This window comes from Triticum urartu, chromosome 6 (genome assembly GCF_003073215.2).
Source record: "Triticum urartu cultivar G1812 chromosome 6, Tu2.1, whole genome shotgun sequence".
Classification (NCBI taxonomy): Eukaryota; Viridiplantae; Streptophyta; class Magnoliopsida; order Poales; family Poaceae; genus Triticum; species Triticum urartu.
This window is the reverse complement of record NC_053027.1, coordinates 559,552,423-559,574,635: the sequence shown is the minus strand read 5'-3', so window position 1 is coordinate 559,574,635 and position 22,213 is coordinate 559,552,423.

The following is a 22,213-nucleotide window of genomic DNA, read 5'->3' as shown; positions in this document are numbered from 1 at the left end:
CGGGGCTTCCTATAATGAACTTAATGGTACTATAAGGTTGGCATTCTAGACGTAAATATTTTCTACACAAATTTGATCAAACTTTGCGATGCTTGAGTTTTAAAAAATTCTATAATGAATGAAATGGATAAGCCTGCCTCCCCTGGCGTGGTACAGATCGTAAACAGTAGTACACCGTACGCACCGCGCCTGCGACGCTGACGCGCGGCGTTGAAAAGAGCACGAGCCGAGGGGCGGCGGTACGAACTTAAACGCGGTCGACACGCCCGGCCATGCATGCGAACGTGTGGTGTGTGGTGGCGAACTGGCGACGGATGACGACGTGCCGGCACCCGCCGTCGCGATCGGTCGACCTCGCTAGGAACTAGCTAGCGGAGGCGAAACCGGAGTCGGGCGCCCGCCCATGCCGCGGCGCCACGCTGTCCAAGCAAAGCCGTCCGCCCGAAGCAAGCAACACAGCGCACACACAGCACAACCGGCCGCCGCCTCGCGTTTGCCGACGTGCGCACGCGGCGCCGGCTTCTACGTGGCGGCTATCCGGTGGCGGTGCCTCGCTTCGCTTTCGCTCTGGCTCGTTTCCACCGTTCGCCTTCGCGTCGGGCAGTGCGGTCGCGTCGCAATGAACACGGCAGCGGAGACACAGGGTTGGTTGCTTGGCTACAGCAGGAGAGCAGCAGGGGGCAGCTGCATGCATGCCTACGGGCTGGGACGGACGTGTTTTTTTTAAGGAACAAAATGGTGCATGGTGCAAGTGTACGTACGTGCACATCGGTCGCGTCGGTCGCTCGTGCAGGAGTGGGTCACACAAATGGATTACTCTCGTGTTTGTACATCTACGTAAGTGTAGTATTTTTGTCCGTATATCATACAAGATGAAAGGAATTTCTTTTTTTTTTCTTGAAAGGAACACATTATATGCCATTACATTAGAACACTTGCACATCGCCAACAACAACATCGAGTACAGATTCTGGGAAATTACCAAGCCAAGTCTCATAGCAGTCGTTCTCCATGCCTAGACCATGCAAAGCTAAAACGTGTGCTGCCCTGCTACATTACACTCTCCATTACAATGTTCAAAGCTTACAACAATCAAACCTACACGCATCTGAAATTTTACATCTTGGAGTAAGGATCCCAACTTTAATAAATCATACTCCGTACTGCTGATTGCTTGCTTCAACATCATGGAATACGTTTCAAAAATTACCTGCTGGCATTCTGATCGCAATATTTGCATGTTACAGGGCAAGCGCTTCAGCGTGTAGTGGGTTAGACACATGCTTCATCTTACCCGCACCAGCAGCCAATAAAACTCCTTGGTCATTTCTCAACGTGAAACCCCATCCTCCTGCTTTTGATGCCTCGATGAAAGCCCCATCTATATTAATTTTCAGTTTTCCCTCTGGAGGTGGTTTCCATTTCTGCATTTTCCTGTTGCTCTTCTCTTTTTCTTAAGTCTTATCCTTCATGCAGTTAAAAAATATAATATTCAGCAGGAGATGAAACTTCCCCTATGGGTCTAATTTGGTTGTCATTATTGGCTTTATTTCTCTCATTCCACCACAACCACATTAAAAAGCAGACTTTGAGACATTCACCCGGTTTAGTTTAAAAATGTCCTCAAGAACCTTTTTCGAATCAGGACAATCAAGAAGTTTAATTCTAATATATTCTAACATGGATGTTCTCCACACTTTTCTTACTTTTTTGCATTTCAAAAATATATGTCCACCATCTTCATTGAATCTAAAACATAATGGGAATCTAGTATCAGTAGGCATACCTTTCCTTTTTAGATTTGTCCTTAGAGGCAGGTTGTATGTTGCAATTCTCCATAAAAAATGCCTCACTTTACTTGGTAGGGGAAGTGCCCATAACTTCTTCCAGTCAAAATCTGAATTCTCTATTGCTGCATTAGAAGTTGAAGTTAGTCCTGAAGACAATTCTCTTACTGCATTATCTACAGCAACCATGTACGTTGACTTTATCGAGAAGAGACCCTTTTTATCATAATGCCAAGCGAGGAAGTCACATGTTTGTTCTTGAATAGGTATCTGAAGGATGATATTTGCATCTTCTGGCCAAAATGTTTGCTTTATTAGGTCAACATCCCATTAGTATGTTGTAGGATTATCAATTCAGAAACTCTTCCTATTAAGTTTCTTCCTTTTGGCGAACTGATCCTCCTTGTACTTCCATACTCGAATGTTTTATCCATTTTCTACTCGCCAAATGATTCCCCTTTTGAGCAACTATACCTGTCGGTGTCAAAACCGGCAGACCTCGGGGTAGGGGGGCCCGAGCTGTGGATCTAGGATCGATGGGGAACAAGGGACGACGAATACAGTGTTTACCCAGGTTGGGCCCTCTCGAAGAGGTAATACCCTATGTCCTGCTTGATTATATTGGATGTATAGTATGGTTTACAGAGTAGATAGACCTTGAGATCAACACGAGCTAAACCCTGATGCGATGAGGTGATGAATATAGCTCTCGCCCTAAAGACTACAACCCTAGGTTTATATAGACACCGATAGGGTTATGGTTACGGGAGATAGATTACAATAAGGGATAAAAAGATCATGTCTATCCTTAACTTGGAGGATGTTAAACATTGTACTCACGGTATTATGTATAAACCGTGATAGTTGTGGCGTGTGTGTTGTAAACTTGTTAGGATAGGTTAGGTATTGAGATAAGATCCTAGTAGTTAGTTTAAGCGATCTATCTCTACCTAACCTAAACCCTAACCTCCTGTACTCCTATCGCCGCCGCACCTTGTGGCTATATTAACATGCAGCGCGCCCCTGCAGATGCATGCGCTTCAGCACCACCTTTCACAGAGGACACACCACGGCTTCATAGATCTTTCGTCGCTACGCGGCTTCACCAGTCCGGCCCATATTCAATGGGTCGGCGCCCCGAGGACCCCTTAGTCCATAACTCCCTCAGTAGTCTCCGAACTTACCTCCAACACCAAGACTTGTACCCGGCATTCGCTCACCCAACGGTATCCCGCTTGCGGGGCGAGTTCTTCAATGTGCTCTGTTCATATTCGGAGCCAAGTGATGTGCAGTAATCTGAAACGGCATTTTTACTTAACAACGAAGGCAATAACAAAAAACCGTTCAAGTGTAAATACTACCTCCGTTTCAGTTTATAAGTCCTACACGTATATTTAGGTTGCCAATTTTATCACCTTAATATAAACTATATAACACAAAAATTATACGGTTTGAAAATAGAGCATCTAAAGTTTATATTGATATATTTTTTATAATATATGGCTTGTATTAAGTTGGTCAAATTAACAACCACGCGCACGTCATGTAAAAAAACTGGGAGAGAGATAGTAGTGTCTTCATCCGACAATTTTTTTCTCTTTTAATGAAGATTCGCCTCCGGCCATAACATCGAGCAGTTACTATTTCTCGAAGCACGGCTCGAGGCTGACGCCACGTTTGGCACGTCCCCTCGAGGTGCAGATCGTGTCCCGCTTCACGTCTCTCGTCCAGGAGTGGGTCACACAGATGGATTACTGTCGTGTTTGTACATCTACGTACGCGTAGTATTTTTTTCCGTATATCATACAAGATGAAAGGAATTTCCTTTTGCGGGAAAGGTGCAAGGAATTGGCTTATCCAAACCGGGCCCGAGCCAACCTAGTACGTGCAAAAACACAGCGTGCAGCTGCGTGCGGTAGTACTGCCTCCTCCGCGTCGGCCGGTGTCCGGCGGCCTGGGGTCGATATTTGGCAATGGATAAAAGGCCGCTTCGTCCCCCTAGTGGTACACCGTACACGCACCGCCCTGCAGCAGCGCTGACGTGGTGACCAGTGTTGCGTCGCACCAAGGTCGATCGCAGACGTACGACACAAGGTAACACCGTACACAGGCATAAATGAGCTCGTTGCATGCGATCGAACACGACGTCCCGGCCGTTGCGCTAGTTGGAGCAAGGCCAACTCCACCCCGTTCGTTTTGGGTAAAAAAGACAAATCAAACGACCCAGTGTGCGGGTTGTTCGCTTTCGACCATCCTCGGCCCAAGTTTGCGCCGATTTTGAGGGAAACGGACAGCGCGCGGACAGGCGGGAAGCGCGCGCTTGTCTTCCCCTGGCCCGTCTGTCGGCGTCACAAAGCAAAAAACCCCGCGTCCCATTTGGCGCCATTCCCCCCAAACCGTCCCACGTCCCCCCCCCCCCCCCCCCCCTCCCCCGTCCATGGCTGACGTCCAGCCGAATTCTAGCGGCCCGGCCGTCGACCCGCCCGCAAAGGTGAAGAAGAAGGCGACCAAAGCTCCAAGGAAGCCGTGGTCGGAGTGCACGCCGGAGGAGATCGCCGGGTTGGACGCGGAATCGGCGAAGAGGAGGAACCGGAGGGCGGTCGTCAAGGTCAATGCCGCCGCGGCCAAGTTCGCCGCCGAGCGCGATGCGATGGAGGCCGCGGTCAACGAGAAGGAGGACACCGTCAACAAAGCGCACGCCCTCCTCATGCTTGGCATGTGCCGTCCGGCTGGTTTCCCTACAGCGGCCGTCGGTGCGGCGAGCACAGGCTCGTCGGCCGCCCGGCCTCCGCACTGCCAGTGGCCGACGTCGCGGACCACGCCTATGTCGTCCGGCTTTTCTCCGCCAAGGCACGACGCCCAAACCCGTTTCTCAGCGTCGCCGGACGTTGGCATGATCGCGCCGTCCACCCCGCGCCCCTCGGCCGTCATCGACCTCAACGTCACGCCTAGGTCCAGCAGCGACGACCGTCCGTCCGTCGAGATGCATAGAAAGCAAGCACGGCCACCATTCACGGGCACCATGTCGTCCCCCCGCGTCTTGTTCGATGGAATGCCAACACCAACGCCACCGATCGACGATCCCTTCTACGACCATTTCATGGAAGATGTCCAAGATGAGCGACAAGATGAGGGCCTGGTTTGAGGCTAGGCAGAAGAAGATGCTCGACGCCGACGGCCTGAACTAGGTCGTCCAATCGGCCGTGGCCGTTCTTTTTGGAGGCTGGAATGGGTGCCGCCCGCTCGTTGGGCCGCTGGATGTGTGCCGGCGAGAAGAACATTCATTTTGAAGGCCGGCTGTGTTGCCGGCCGCTGGCTCTGTTGCCGGCATGAACTAGGACCGCTGGCCATGAACTAGGCATGGCATTTGAAACGTTGCTCTTTTTTAAAATGGAGATGGACAAGATGGAGCAAACGAATGCGGCCGCGCGCTGGGCGCACAGCCATTGCATCCCAGGACGCGTCCGGATACGACCTAATTGTCCTACCCAAATGGACATAATTCGAACCAAACGGACGTCTGTTTGGGGTCGCGCAGCGAAGTTGGCCTAACGGAAACGATGGGCATGCATGCATCCATGGGGGAGGCCGCGGCGTGTGGTTGCCGATGTGCATGGACAGGGTCAGCCCTGAGGGGGGGGGGGGCAGAGGGGGCGGCCGCCCCGGGCCCCCCAAATACAGGGGCCCCGCGCCAGGTATTCTGTATGCTACGTAGGTAGCCCATCCTTACCTAAAAACGTATGTACCCGAGCCATCAGTGGCGAATCTAGGAAGGAAATGAAGGGTAGGCTAAAGTCAACAGTGAGAAAACTAAGCTCTCTTTTTTTTCTAAAAAAAACATGATGTCCCAACCTTGTTATCAAAATAAGCTCAGAATTTCCCATATTACTACTTAAAACATGTAGTATTAACTATATTTTTTCTAGGATTTTTGAAAAAATATATGAAAACTTTAATCAAAATTTGAATTTATCTTGCAAAATAGTCGTTATATCCCCTTCTTGTGGTCCATATAAGTTGGAAGAGGGACTACAACCACAATAGTTGAGGAAAGAGTATCTGGGTTCAAATTAGCTGGGATAGGTTTAGGTTGAGTGCGAGGAGTACATGCATGCATACTCATTTTTGTACACTTCTTTTTTGCAAATAAGTTGCATTGGACACTAAATTAGTTAACAGTACATGAACTAGTGGTTACAGTAGATAGAGGCTGGGCATTCCGGTGTGGTGCATGTTTGGTGTGCGTGTGTGGCGTTGTGTGTTTGCTACTCCCTCCGTCTCAAAATTCTTGTTTTATATTTGTCTAGATACGGATATATCTAATACTAAAATGTGACTTGATATATCCGTATTTAGACAAATCTAAGACAAGAATTTTGGGACGGATGAAGTACTTAATAGTAGATATACTATTGAGCTGGGATGAAAGTACTACTAGTAGTAGTAAAAAATTGTTGTTATTTGGAGGGTAAGCTTGAGCCTGTTTAAGCCCTGCTAGTAGACTCGCCACTGCCAGCCACGCAAATGCAGCTAACCAACGCAGGTTTCCCTAAAAAAAAGCTAACCAACGCAGGCAATCAGCGGTTTCTTTCTTTCCTTAATCAGTGATTTCTTTCTTTGAATCGTGCGTCTCTGGCTCTTTCCCACGATCTGTAGTTCAGGGCCCCGATCGTGAGTTGCCGTCAGGCAAGCGCTGGACGATCTAACTCCATGGCCCTGACTGCGGCAATACGTCGATGAACTCCGCTACCCTGTCCTTGGGCCTTGAACACACACGCACATCATAGAGTGTCCCGCCAGATTCCAGTTAACACGGTGCCATTGCCGAGCCAAGCCGCCGAGCACTTGACAAGCGTTCGCCATGAGGCGACACCGATCTGTATGATTCAAGGTATGCCATACAATCAATCCCTATATCCTATACGTATATTGCTAATTTACGTAATTTACATGATGCATAGCATGCATCGTTCAACCTTCGATGCAATTTTTTTCCTAACAATTTGTGCTATATATTACTGTCATTTACAATGTATGTTATCCAGTACTCCCTTCGTAAATAAATACGAACTGAAATGAGTGAATAAATACATTAAAATGTATGCTACTTTCTAATAAGAAAACAGTTAGAATATTTTATATTTGTTTACAGAGGGAGTAGATTGAAGAAAAGGAAGAGAAAATGATGAGTTGGGGATACTTGTTGTGGAGGAAAAGAAACCAACTAAGAAAACTTCTAAATTGAAGCGGAAGAAATTTTTGGCATCAACATCGACGATAAAAATGTAAGAGGCCCTAAGAACATAGTTAATTCGTTAATGACAAGGACATTTATTGAAAACATCTTGTATACGATACTGATTTGTCATGATGTTTGTATTAAAGGCCCTAAACTTGTAGACTCGCCCCGGGCCCTGAAATCTCAGGACCGGCCCTGTGCATGGAGTCTCATGTGCATGCAACTCCAGGGAGACACAGCCTGTCAGACCGGGGCCGAGAACACAGAAACGTTTTCATTCCGGCGTCAGGGCGCGTGGCAGCATCGGGCTGGCTCTGTTGGCCTCGAGCGTCTCCAATACCAAATGCGCATGGACATGTACGAGTATTTATTCACTACTGGGAGCAGGACGCCGCAGGGCGTCGCTACAGGAGCACGAGCTGTTGCCTGTTGGCCCCAGCTCTGGGCACCTCTCGCCTGTTTGGTTAGTTAAAGTGCTCATAGTACTTGTACACGAGTGGGTCACGTACGCACACGGATTAACGTCCTGTCATGTGTCCATGTCCCGTTATCCTGTCTCTCGTTAAATGTTAATCAAGTTGCTAATGACGAGCTAGTAGCTAGGTCTCTACCGCTCGGCGTGCTCCTGTTTGAAGGAACAAACACACTCCTCGGGAGCACCAATGTTTTCGCCTCATCCTCTTCCATCCTTGCTAGTACTGCAGAACCCCAGGCCACGACGATGACATGCGGGCCATGGTGGCGGGGTGCGCTTGGGGAGGCGCACGGTCAAGCGAGAGGGAGCGAGCGCGTGGAAAGTTGCGTCGTGCCCGCTGCTGCCCCGGCGTGTCTCGTGAGCAGCTAGGCGTTGCTTCCCTTTCCCATTTTCCTCTCGTCTCCTAGCGCCAGTAGCCTCGTGGCCGCAAGAGAGCGAGATCGCTGCCAGAAGACGGGGGAGAGGTGTTCCGGTCGGGGGCATAAGCGCCATTTGACACATGCCAGAGAGCACTGACAGCAGGCTCAGGGCAGGGCCTCAGACTCTGACTAGCTGCAATGCTACAAGGTAGACTGTTTGGCTTTTGGGATTAAAGCTGGACGGGCCCCATTATCCATGCCAACGTACGCCTCCGTGCGTCGTGTGCGATGATGACGATGATGCCCGCCGGCCACTTGTCTTCCACGCCTTTGGAGCCGCTGGCTTTCGGGACAGAGAGACCCAGAAATGGGCGGTGTATCTTTTGGGTGCGAGCGTCCGCGCGCGCTCATGCCCTAGGTCGTCGCGGGAGAGGAAAAATATGGCATGCGGGGTAGGGTGGCCGGCCGGCGAGTGAGCTCACCGGATCGGCCGCTGGCCTGCCCGGGCGGCCAGTGCACGTGAGCGGCTCTTGCAGTATTGTGTACCGCCACCGCCATCGCGTGAACGGAGACCGAGGGATGAAAAAACCGACGCACATACACAGAAAATGAGCTAGTGGTAGTACTAACATTTTTCATTGGCAATGCACCGCTGCATCCGTACCTCGTACTCGTATAGAAAAGCTCTGTACGCACGCACGCCATTGATTTATCGACTGATTATTTCGCCTTCTGGTTGTGGTTTGGCTGGCGTGCTTCTCTTCTTTTCCGCGGGCGGCGACGTACACACGTGCCCGCGCCACACTAGACGTGCTGACTGGCCGGGCGAGCAGGGCCGCCACCATCCTGCATGCCCCCTGCGTTGCTTGCTTGCTTGACAGCAATCGAGTGGGCAATGGCGAGGAGGGCATGATGGCATGCCCGTCGTAGTACTTTTCACTTCATCGGTTCGGGTACAACCTAATTTGCACCCGCGTATGCAAGTACTCCCTCTAGTCCTTTTTACTCTACATATTGGATTTACCGAAAGTCAAACTTTGCTAAATTTAACCAAATTTATATTAAAAATTATTAACATCTATATATCTAATAAATATAATATGAAAATATATTCTAAGATGAATCTAATGATATTGGTGTTGTTATGTGAATGTCTATAATTTTTTATATAAACTTGGTTAAAGTTGGATGAGATTGACTTCGGACAAACTTAATATGCAGAGTAAAAAGAACCGAAGGAAGTACTAGAGTAGTATTGTGAAGTTACAGGGGGCACGTCTCACACTGTCGCTAGCTTTTAGTTGACCTCTGCTCTTGCTTGCCGTACGTGCTTCAGTTGTCGCCGTCAAGCTGCCGTTCCTGCTACTATATAATTGAAAACTTTTTTTAACACAAATTCACTTATATAAATTTTGTTCCCGTCGTAGTCGGCGTCGTTGGTTAAATTTATGATTAAAATTGAAGCGCTAAAACCGAGGATGCACTATACTTTGGAACAGAGGGAATACTTACTGACAATGGCATTGGCAGCAGCACCACGACGGGCTATAGCTACTCGCTGAGCCTCTCCCGACTCTCTGCTCCTACTCAGCTAGTACTACGGCTCTCCTTGCTGGGCTAAATTTCATGTTTTGACCCTTTTTTGAAAGTTAATTGAGATCTGACCTCAGTTTGCAAAAAATCCGGGATCTGACCCTTTTACTACCGCCAGAGTCCATGACGGTAGGGTGTACAGCCTACCATCAGGGACCTTGGCAGTAGGAAACACCCCTATCGCCAAGGTGCATGACGGTAGGTGCGAGCATGTACTGTGTGTAATACTTAGGAAAATTTTGCGGTAGGACGTGCAACCCTACCGTTAGGGACCTTGATGGTAGACTGTTATATCCATATAGAAAGTAGAGGGCTAATCTCAATCGAGGAAAAAGAGAAAGAGGAAGATAAACATGACACATGGGTTCAAGTGGGATCGTACCTTTTATCTAAAACAATACAAAAGATTTAACATTTTCATTAATTAAGAGAAAGTGAGTTGCCTAGTTACTTAGAGAAAAACCGCGCGAAAACCTCGAATACAGACCCCACATGGGGCACACGTGGACGACCTGGCCACACACGTGAAACAATTATTGAGGCACTTTAGCTATATGTAAGTTGCCTGAAAATTGAATTATGGTCAGTCAATTTTCTGACCTTTGATTGATGATTATAGATCCGTGCTTCCTTTTTTTTCTTGTTGTGTATTGTGTCTGATTTGGGCTGGGAATTCAACAAACCACTGTTTTGGGCGAGTCAAACCTTAGCAGGCTGAAGCCCATCGGCCCATCAGATGACCCAACCTTCCTCTATCTTTTTTTTATTTTTGTCTATCTTATTTTTCAGTTTTTATTTGCTTTTTATTTTATTTTTTCTTTGTATTTATTAGATGGTTTTAAAATTTTCTTTTGTCGGTATTTTTAGGATTATTGGTGGGTGTAAATGTATGTACATAAATACTATATAATATGTGCAAAAATTGCACTATTATATAATTATTCTTTGCATATTATAAAAAGTGCCATTTTAGTGCAAAGTTGTGTGTAAGTTTTTCTTATTTTTTTCTTTTCAAAGGGTAATACGAATGCCACTAATTAATCCTTTCTTTTAAAACTTTATTGCTTTGATTTTTTATATTTCATTTTCTTTCTTCTTTATGGGTAACACCAATGCTACTAATTCATTGCTTCTTAGAAAACTTCTTTTTTGCCATAGTTGCACTATTGTATGCTTATCCTTGTATATTTTTAATATGCGCAATTTTAGTGTATATTTTGTGCAGATTTTTCATTGTTTTACTTTTATTTCTGCTTAAAGGGTAAATACGAATGCCACTAGTTTATTCATCATTAGAATACTTCATTATTTTTATTAGGTTTTAGTTTTTATTTGATTTTCTTTATTTTAAAAGATGATACCAAAGCCATGAAATTCTTTCTTAGAAAACTCCATATTTTTAGTTTATTTAGTTTTTGTTTCGTTTTCTTTCTTCTTTAAGGGTATTACCAAAGCCACTAATCCATTATTTCTTACAAAACTTAGTTACCTTGATTTTATTTTAGGTTTTTTTTTCATTTCCTTTCTTCTTTAAGGGTAATACCAAGGTCACACATTTGTTCTTCCTTTTTTTATGAAATTTCCACTATTATATGCCTATTCTTGCATATTATTTAAAAGCGCAATGTTCGTGTATGCTTGGTGCAAATTTTGTCATTTTTTGTTTTAGATTTTAGATTTATGTTTTAGTTTTTATTTCATTCTATTTCTTCTTAAAGGGTAATATGAAAGCCACTAATTCATTCATTCTTAGTTATTATTTTGATTTTTTAGCTTTTGTTTCATATTGTTTCTTCTTTAAGAGTAATACCAATGCCTCTAATCAATTCTTCTTATGAATATTGTTTTTTGCAAAAAAAAAATCCACTATTATGTGCTTATTCTTGCATATATTTTAAAAAAGCACAATTTTCTAGGAAAGAATCCACTATTATGTGCTTATTCTTGCATATATTTTTCTTATTCTTTGTTTGACACTTCTTTCTTTTGAAGGGTAACACCATGCCACAAATTATTCCTTCTTAGAAAACTTTTTTTTGGAAACTTTCAGTTTATTCTTGCACATTATGAATAAGCGCAATTTCTCTGTAAACTGTGTGCAATTTTTGTCTTTATTTTATTTGGTTTTTTCTTTCCTTTTTTTGAAGGGTAATACCAATGCCACTAGCTCATTCTTTCTTGGAAAAGTTATTTTCTTTTGTTGGACTGTGATTATTTTCGTGCTCTATTGCATTCGATTACTACAGGATGTGCCAAAAAGTTGAGAGATTATACAATTTAGATATGATTTTTAGCACATGCGTGTATCTATATAGTAGGTTCTACTTTATTCATTTCGTTGATCACTTACCCACGTACACTTGGAGCTGTTGTACGCATGCATAATCATTCGTTTTTGTGTAAAATAGTTGGCCGCAGTGGCCGAGAATGAAAAATGAAAACTAGGCCGGCCAGCCTAGAGGAGAACGCAGAAAAAAAAGTCTTGCATGTGCCTGTGCAGTGTTGCTTGCTAGTGTAGTTTAGCTGATAATAAAAAAATTCTTGCATGTTGGACTGATCAGCTGGTTCTAACTAGCTAGCTAATAGTAGCCGACTTGACAGATAGTTGGTGTGAACCAAGGATATTCAGTACTCTCTCCGTAAACTAATATAAAAGCGTTTACATCACTAAAATAATTATTTAAATGCTATTATATTAATTTACGAAGGGAATATTGGCGAAGCGAGCCAACGTCGTACGTACTCATGCACTGTGGGACTGCACATGCCCTCGAGTAGCTCCCGTCTGTGGTTAGCTAGTTGTTAAAGAAAAAAAGTGACTGACTCAAATTTTAGATTCAGTCACCTGGCGTTTAGTCGCTCCCTTCTTGAGGACAAGGCAGCTCCGATTTTGATAACGAGCTTCACATAAGAAAGTTGCAAGCCACCGACCTAGTCCAAGGCAAACATCCGAAAGATCGCCGGCACCGCGGAGTCGTCGTTGCCGTCGTGGCCTCGCCGCCCGCAGCTCAAACTTCTCTGTCATAATCAGAAATCAACATGGGCGCACCGGACCGTCCACGTCCGAAGGAAAAGCCGCGACTCGGTTTCGCTTGGACCGTGTGGAGCTGTGCGGCGTGCTTGGCTTCCTTCGCGTCGTGATAAACAATGCAGGGCCTTCCGCGTGCGTGCAACAGAGAAAGACACAGGGTTGGTTAGAGGGGCGGAGCAGGATTTAGGCATAGGGGGGGCGAGATGAAGGTGAGGCCAAAAAAAACACGGTCTACTGCAGGAGAGCAATGAACACGGCAGCGGAGACACAGGGTTGGTTGCTTGGCTACAGCAGGAGAGCAGCAGGGGGCAGCTGCATGCATGCCTACGGGCTGGGACGGACGTGTTTTTTTTAAGGAACAAAATGGTGCATGGTGCAAGTGTACGTACGTGCACATCGGTCGCGTCGGTCGTATTGCAGCAGGGTCCCGCTTCATGTCTGCTCCGCCCCCGTGTGGCTCGTCCAGGTCCAGGAGTGGGTCACACAAATGGATTAGCGTCGAAACAACCGTGCGGATTAGTGGACGGCTACGAAACAAAAGCACATTTAACGTGTTCGCGTCAGGACAAATGCTGCCCCGTACGTACCATACAAGACGAAAGGTGTTCTTTTTTTTGCGGGGAAAGATGAAAGGAATTGGTGAACCTAGTACGTGCAAGAACACGGCGTGCAGCTGCGGCACCCGCGTCGGTATTTGGCAACGGACAAAAAAGCCGCTTCGATCCCTAGCGTGGTACTCCGACGGCCGGCACTGCTCGAACACGCACCGCCCTGCTGCAGCGCTGACGCGGTGGCCAGTGTTGCGTCCCACCAAGGTCGATCGCAGCACCATTGAACACGACACAAGGTACGCAGGCGTAAATGAGGTCGTTGCATGCGACCGAACACGACGCCCCTGCCGGCCACCGATCGTGCCGTCACTCCGGCCGTACCACGGCGAGGAACGGCTCCGGCGACCGGTCATTTGCCAGTACCCGCTCGCTCGCTCGTACCGCCGACGTGCAGCGGACAGGGAGGACGCCTGAAGCTGTCAAGCTGAAGGGTTTGGATTCATGTTTAGGGGGTGTTTGGTTCAAGGGATTTTTTTGTGTTGGGATTAGAAAAAAGTCCCTAGCAAACCAAATAGGGTGGGACTTTTTTGGGACTTTTTGCTAAAAGTCCGTAGGCCCTGTTTGGTTCATAAGTCCTAGGACTTTTTCTAGTCCCAACTAAAAAGTCACTAGTCCCTAAAAAATCCCTTCATGTTTGTTTCCAGAGACTAAAAAGTCCCTAGTCCCTTCCTAGAGGTTATTAAATGACCATGTTGCCCTAGTATATAGAAAAATAATAATGAAACAACACCGTGGGATGGCGGGCCATTGAATGCATGGAGGGACATTGTTGGAAAAGTCCCAAAAAATCCCAAAAAAGACTCTCTTTGAGAGTCTTCTTCATTTAGTCCCAAATGCCTAGTTTAGTCCCTAAAAAGGCCCTCCCGTTTGATAAAAAAGTCTCTAAAAGGGACTTTTTCTAGTTCCTAAACAAAAAAGTCCCTGAAAACAAACACCCCTCTAGAAGCACCTCCATAAGAGTCTTTTTTAAAAAAGTCCTAAGGACTAGAAAAAGTTTTAGGACTAAAGAAACAAACACCTCCTTATATTGCACGAGTGGTCGGTCTGTGCGCCGTCTGCCACGGCGCCCATGCCGATGGCCATGCATGCATGCATGCCGGAGGCCGCGCCGTGTGGTTGCCGAGGTTGGTGCAACTCCATAGAGACGAGACGATGAGACCGGCCGGGGCCGCGGGGCCGACAACACGGAAACGTTTTATTTCCGGCGTCGGGGCGCGTGGCGGCATCCGGCTGGCTCTGTTGGCCTCCCGGCGTGCTCAACGAACAGCGGCCTCGATCGTCTCCAGTACCAAATGCGCATGGAGCATGGACATGCACGGCTATGTTTTTTATTTACTGGGAGCAGGAGGCCGCAGGTAGGCAGAGCAGCACAGCGACACAGCGTCGCAACAGCAGCAGCAGCATGCTTTTGCTACACGTACACATACACTACTGAGTACAGTATCCTCTTGGCGCCTGCTCTCGGCAAGCTCTGGCCGGTTTGGTTAGTTAAAGTGGGTCACCTGCGCGCACACGGATTAGTGTCCCGCCGGCCTCTCGTTACAGGCTAATCAAGTTGTTAATGCCGAGCTAGCTAGTGCTCTACACCTAGCTTGGCGTGCTCCTGTTTCTAGGAACGAAACACTCTCCTCGGGAGCACCAATGTTTTCGCCTCATCCTCTTCCATCCTTTCTAGTAGTACTATACTGTAGAACCCTTTTCCAGTAGCCCCGGGCGGCCAGGCCACGACGATGGCATGCGGGCCATGGCGGTGGGGTCGGGAATTCATGTGGGCAACGGTCAAGCGAGAGGGCGCGAGCCAGCGCGTGGAAAGGCAGCGAGGCCTGGCTCCGCCTGCCGCCACCCCTTTCCCTCTCGTCTCCTACTCCTCTCTCCTTGGCCGTAGGCCGCCTCGTAGCAGCCAGCAGGAGAGAGGGGGTCGGGGGCATAAGCGCCATTTGACACATGCCAGAGAGCACTGACAGCAGGCTCAGGGCAGGGCCTCAGACTCTGACTAGCTGCAATGCTACAAGGTAGACTGTTTGGCTTTTGGGATTAAAGCTGGACGGGCCCCATTATCCATGCCAACGTACGCCTCCGTGCGTCGTGTGCGATGATGACAGCGAGGCGATGCCCGCCGGCCGGACGGACGGGTTCCAGTTCCACGCCTTTGGAGCTGGTGGCTTTTTGGGTACAGAGACCCAGAAATGGGCGGTGTATCTTTTGCGTGCGTGCGTCCGCGGGCGCACATGCCACCGTAGGTGGGACGGAATGGGAGTGGGAGGGAGGAGAAAATATGGGCATGCCAGACTCTGAGGTAGGGTGCCGGCCGAGTGAGCTCACCGGATCGGCCACTGGCATGCCCGGCCGGTGCACGTGAGCGGCTCTCGTGAACTACCACCGCCCGCACGCCTAGACGCTCACCATGCGCGACTAGAGATGGAAAGAAAACGTGCAACAGAAAACTGCCGCGCATACACATCATATAGTAGAAAAATGAGTAGGCATATCTCGTATCAACACGCTAGTATTTCCTCCATTCCGAATTATTTGTCTTGGATTTATCTAGATACGGATGTATCTTATACCTCTGTATCTAGACAAATCTAAGACAAGTACTCCCTCCGTCCGAAAATACTTGTCCAAGGAATAAAGGTATCTAGATGTATTTTAGTTCTAGATACATTCATTTGTATCCATTTTTACGACAAGTATTTCCGGACAGAGGAAGTAATTCAAAACGGAGGGAGTAGTAGGTACTAGTACAGTGCAATCGAAAATGCTCTGCACGCACACGCTCGATTGTTGATAGATTAGTTCGCGGGCGCCACACTGGACGTGGCCGGCAGCTTTGGCGGACTGCTTTGTGTCTGCTCCATTGCTTTCTTTGCTTGCTTCCTGCAGCGGAGAGCAATGGAGTGGACGCTGGCCAAGTGTGCTTTTCGGTTTATCACTTGGAACCAACACACGACACGAGCACCGGTGTAGTACAAAGCAGCAGTAGGAGACGTATATCGTCAAGTCCTAGGAGCACGTCTCGCACAGTCACAGTGTTGCTAGCTTTTGGCCATCTGCTCGCTGCTCTTGCTTGCCGTACGTGCTTCGGTTGTCGCCGTCAGCCGGCCGCTGCTGCTACGATGATACTTACTGGCAATGGCAATGGCAGCAGCAGCTGCTGGCAGCACCACGGCGGGCTATAGCTACTCGCCGAGCCTCTCCCTGCTGCTACTCAGGCGCTCAGCTACTAGCACTGTACCGCTCTTGCTGCTGCTGCTGCTACTTATGGTGATAGGGACCGTCTTCATTTTGGACTGGGACGGACGTCGCCGGCGTACTTCTTGTCAGCGTTTTCAAATCCACTCCGCGCTCCGCGTTGTTCGACCATATAGTTTGGTTACTTCTTTTTTTTAGGATAGGAGTATGGTGTTTTACAAAAAGTTCGAAATTTCATGGTTTCAAAATAATCTCAAAATTTTGGATAAGTAAACAAGGATGTGAGGTGTGTGTGTGAATTTTTTTAAGATGAAATACGTTGCAATGTGAGCTACTCTCTCCTTCCATCTATATAGGGTATAATGTGTTTTTCAAGACCGTCTTTGACTATTGATAATATTAATGGTACATGAGATGTATAATGTGAAAATTATATCATTGCAAGCTCTTTTCACATACAAATTTGATGGTATGCTTTGTGTAAGTTGCATGCCATATATTATTGCTCTAACATTTGATCAAAGTTAGTCTCGAAAAACGCATTAGGCCCTATAGATGGAAGGAGGGGGTATAACAAAAGACAAATTAATGCTCTGGGAGGATGAATAGTATCATGTGTCAAAAAGCCTCATTTTGTTTTTGCACAACCCTCATTCCAATGTATTTTTGTCCTGAAAATCTACACACTTGTGCATTATGTCTTCATGTTGTATGTCCGTTTTTTACAAGATTTTTTTGTCGAAATTTATTAACATTGGATCTAGTTTCAAAGGTCTCGTCGCAAGAAATCAAACGGTGAAAACAATATTGTATTTGGGTGCACGGTTTGAAAGATAAAACATTTTATACAAACGAATTTATAAAAAAAAACTCTTAGATTGTGACAAGTGACGCATATGTAGTGCGCCCACTTATCGACACCTAAGAAGGTGTGCAGTGAATTTTCGAGGGGTAACCCTTAATTGGCGACTTCAGACTTTGTCTCGCTTAGAGCGTGACCTACCTACACTCACATCAAGGATGCACTGATGGGACTACTCAATATTCCCAACCGCAAGTAATGGGCCGACCCAACTTTCAAGTTAGTTATTTATGTTTCTGTTTCCAAATATATTTAGGCCCTGTTCGGGATCCCTCCGTGGAGCTGACTATGTGGAGTTGTAGAGCTCGATTTTAGCTGCTCCTTGAAAATTAGCTAGAGACTGATCCGCTCCGGGAGCGCGGTCCAGGGAGCGGAGAGGAGCCAAACGCGGCCTTAAGATACATATACTCCAAAACTTATTTCACTTCAAAATATTTATAAATGAGAGTTTAGAAAATGTTAATGCAGTGAAAATGTTTTGTTAGCATAACTTTAAAATAGTGTTGACGACTTTAACAAAATGTTCACACGTTCTAAAACCTGTACAATGATTTAAGAAAAATTATACTATGTACCAAAATGCTCCTGTGATTTAATATTTTTAAACATGTATATAAATGTTTCACATGTATCAAAAAAAATATAACTACATGGAAAAAGTAGACATAAAAACATATATTTGGAAAAAATTGCTATGACTTATATAAAAGATATTTTAGATGTTTATAAAAAATGTACAATGTGCATGAAAACAATAGACATCAAAACATATATTTGAAAAAAAGTACTCCCTCTATAAACAAATATAAGAGCATTTAGATCATTACTTTAGTTATCTAAATGCTCTTATATTTCTTTACAGAGGGAGTATACAAGGAAGGCCGAACAAAAACAATAGAAAAAATGAAAAGTAAAACCCATAGAAAACCAACGAAAAACTACAGCTAACGAGTTCTTCGATCGAAACCCGAGCGATTCGCCTGGAAGCGGAAAAAAAAAATGGCCGGCCCAATACCCGTGCGAGGGAGAAAAAACTTCAGACAAGGGGAGCATGTATCTCGCTACAAGCGAGATATAGAGCTGGTTTGGTTGGTGACCTGGCTTTGTGCCTGGAGAAAAACTAGCACCTGGCCTGGGCCTGAGTAGGTGTTGATTTGTGCCTGGCCAGGCCAGCCTGGGCTTGAAGTATTTGGATTGATTCTTGCCTGCAGTTGCCTCCTTAGCCTTTAAAAATATTGAATCAGTGAGCCATTTTATTTGATGGAGCCAGGCTAATGCAGTTGCTTGGGAGGGCCAAGCGAGGCAGCAATTTTTCTTTCCAGGCACCAACCAAACGGTTATCAGGCACGTTCCAGTCACATGCCAGGCAAGGCATATTGTGGCATGGACACAAACCAAACTAGCCCCTAGCTCCTGTGCTCTGCGTCGCCTCTGATGCTGGATGGGAGGTGGCTTTAGTTGCAGGCCCATTAATATAGTTACGGGAATGTTCTTTAGACCGGTTCTATAACTTTTCATGCAATTTGTTTCGTTTTTCGGTTGTCTATGATTTTTTAAGTGTTGGCTGTTTTCTTTTTGTAAACACATGTCTACTTCTTTTAATACAAGTTATATATTTTTATACATGTAGAACATTATTTACGCACGTTTGAACATTTTTACAGTTACAAGTTTGGGCCTTTGTTTAATACACAAGAAACAGTTTTTAGAATTCGTTGGATTTTTTGAATGCATATTAAATAATTTCAAAAACTTGTTAAACATTTTTATGACTGGTATGATTTTTTTTAAAATTATGTGAATATTTTTTTACAATGGATAAACATTTTTTAAAATGTCATGAAGATATTTTTTAAACATGTGAGTATTTTTATAAATGTCACGTTTATTTTTGAATTCTATGGTAAAAAAATTAAAACTACACTAACATTTTTTACACTGTATAAAGTTTTATAAAATGGCATGAACATTTTCTTCTTAATGCTTAAACATTCTTTTAACATTACGCTAATAAAATATTACACCATGTTCCCATTTCTGTTTTTTTGCTACAGTTTATTTTTAAGTAAATTAAGTTTTGAGGTATTTAGAATATCTCAAACACGGAAATGGAAATCAAATTAAAAAAAAAGAAAACACTACTAGGCCGGTCCAATAGTACCTACCCGAGGCGCCCTTGAGGCGAGACCTACTTCAGTCTCGCTGCAACCAAAGCAAATCGTTGCCCTGGAAAATTGCCTAGGTCATTCGTAAAGGGATTTGAAGTGCGGAGCTCGGCCGGTTACAAATGTGTTGCCCTTTTCCTTCCAGTCAAATAGAGAGAGAGAATATGTTGCCACTATGTTGCTCACAATGCCTCATATGTTATGTTTCTTTTGACTTTGCCGGAATGTAGCAGGAAAGGGTGAAGCATGTCTACCAATAGCACTGGAAGCAGTTGTGAGTGAAATTGAACAGGTGTAACAAATCATATTTGTTGGATTTCTCATGAATTCATTGTGAAAATAAAAATACCATTTCAAGTTGCTTTTATGAAGGCCAATACGAACCAGCAACTCACACAACTTGCAAATGGACCTCAGAGATGACACGCCCTTTGTCCTTCTGGATGTTGTGTGCAGTTGAGAAGTTTGAGCGTGCCTTCCTATGGGCGGGTTCTCACAAGCTTCTGGTGGTGAATGCAACTCCGGGATGGCATCGCTGGTGACATTGTTTGGAGGCTTACCGCAAGGGGAAGGCCTAGTTCCATTAGTAAGCCTCCGTTGTCGTGAAGACGACGTTTCCAAGCAGCTGTGTGCCTCCCAAGTGCAAATCCTCCTCTCCGCTTGGTTGTTCCTCAATAATATAATTTTGGCGATATGGCGTAGAGAAATTGCTGCACATTGTAGTGTAATTCGCCTAGAGTTATGGAACGAGCGGAATGCTAGGGCCTTGTGCAGCAAGTCAACAATGCCGACTATCATCGTTGCAACTGTCGAAAATGAGGCAAAGGATTGGATCACTGCCAGCGTGCCGCGAGAGTGGGTGATGGCCGGATTCGGTCACTCTTTGGAACTGAACAACTTCCACATGAATTTAAAAAAAAATCTGGATGGACTTTATATGGAGAAGAAAAGTACGGCAGTGGAGCAGGCTCACATTTGCCCGGCCCACCTGAGAGACGAGTTGGACGGCGCCACCGACCCCAAGCCAGCCCGCGCGACGTTCGTCAGTCACAGAGGAGCGAGCCAAGTCACGAGCCAGCACGAGGCCCCGCTGGGCGCAGTTTTCCTGGCGCCGAAGTCGTCGCAACGTCGGTATCGGACAGGACCACCGGCTCGGCCCTTGAGGCCTTGACCATCGCCGGCCGCAGGCACAACAGCAGCCGAGCTTTTCCCCAGCCGACGATGCATTCGTGTGAACGGAAGACATTTTTATCTTCTCTCTCTCTCGCAGAACGGATTTACCCGAATGAACGAACGCTCTAGTACTGCACACATACCTGTTGTCTTATTTCCCGGGACACCCATACCTGCTACTGTATGCAGGCAGCACCGCCGGGGTACGTGCCCCCGGGACCCGGCCGGTTGGTTGGAGCAACGGAAGACATTTTTATCTTATTTCCTGTAGCTGTAGGCGTCTGCTGCGTGCTGCTTCCAGCTCGCCGTAACGGTAGTGTATGCATCTCAGATATGCTGGAACCAAAGAATGAACTAGCGTCCCCGCAAAAAAGTATATGAATTAATGGTATATGAAGTAAACACCCACCACCGGTTTCCACGGTGCCGTATGCGCAATACTGTTCTTCTTTCCCCGCAATTTTCTTTTCGAATTAAGGCGCGGGTCTTCCAATTTCATTTCATTCAAATTGAAATTGATAACACAGCGTAGCTCCAACCCCCACCCCATAAAAATAGTAATAATATTGGTTTTCTTCTCTGAAACAACAGAGACGTTTTTAGGTATTTTGATTGAGAACTACTACTCCATACAGAAAAACGAAACAATATTATTACTATGTCCATGCCCGAATTGGAATGCTTTTATTATTACTATGTCCATACGGAATATCTCACATAAAAAGAAACCAAATACTTAGATGAAACTACAAAAGAAACGATAAAGGCCCCTCTGTGAAATAATAAAAGCATTCCAATTCGGGCATGGACATAGTAGATTTTCTGTATCGGGGCGGATTTGTGGGTATCTTGTAAAATATTGCCTCGAAGATGTCACAATATATTAAAACTAAGTCTCCTTGTTTGAAAGAAACAAATTAGTGTAAAATTTATGACCTTACCTCGTCTAAATTCAATTGAGATCACGTGACAAAGACAATGCAATAACATGGATATCATTAAGTATAGATGTCGAGAATCAAAGATAGTACAACCTTACTCATTTAAGGAGACTGTAGATTAAGCATGATAGTAATGCAACCCATATTATCATACAAGGAAGCTTGAAGATGGGAGTAGCCTAAGTGGATGAAAGGTCCTCGCTAAAACACAATTGCACGTTTGGAAAACTTTTTATTGACTAGACTTGTTCCAAGTCGTTAATCCACAACTGTAACCAGCTCGCCCTGTGTCTACCCCCTCATCTTCTCTCCTTAGGGTATGGGTGAATGTGTGGTACCAATTTTCACCGCTACCGTCCACTCATTTGTATAATGTTGTCTATCTCTAAATATTTTAAACCCAATTTATACCCCCTATGGGCATCCCCCCCCCCCCCCCCCCCCAAGAAGGTAAAATCCATGAGGCATGTGCCTTTTTTCCTTTCACAAACCGTTCAACATTAACGTCTTGAGTGCCGTATGGATAAAATTTATCTTTTGCTAGAGCCAGGATGCATGCAGAGACTAAAAGAATAGCCTCCCCCCTGTGTAAAAAGCATATACAAACTACAAAGCCCATCGAATAAATTATGACAATATTCGTATTGCACCACACACAAAAGTAGCTTCATATGTACGGAATCTCCCGATATAATTATAAAAGGAAACTATTTCCTTCGCGACTGAAGTACCAATGCGAGAGGCCCTCAACAAAATAATAAAAGCATTCCAATTTAGATCTGAAC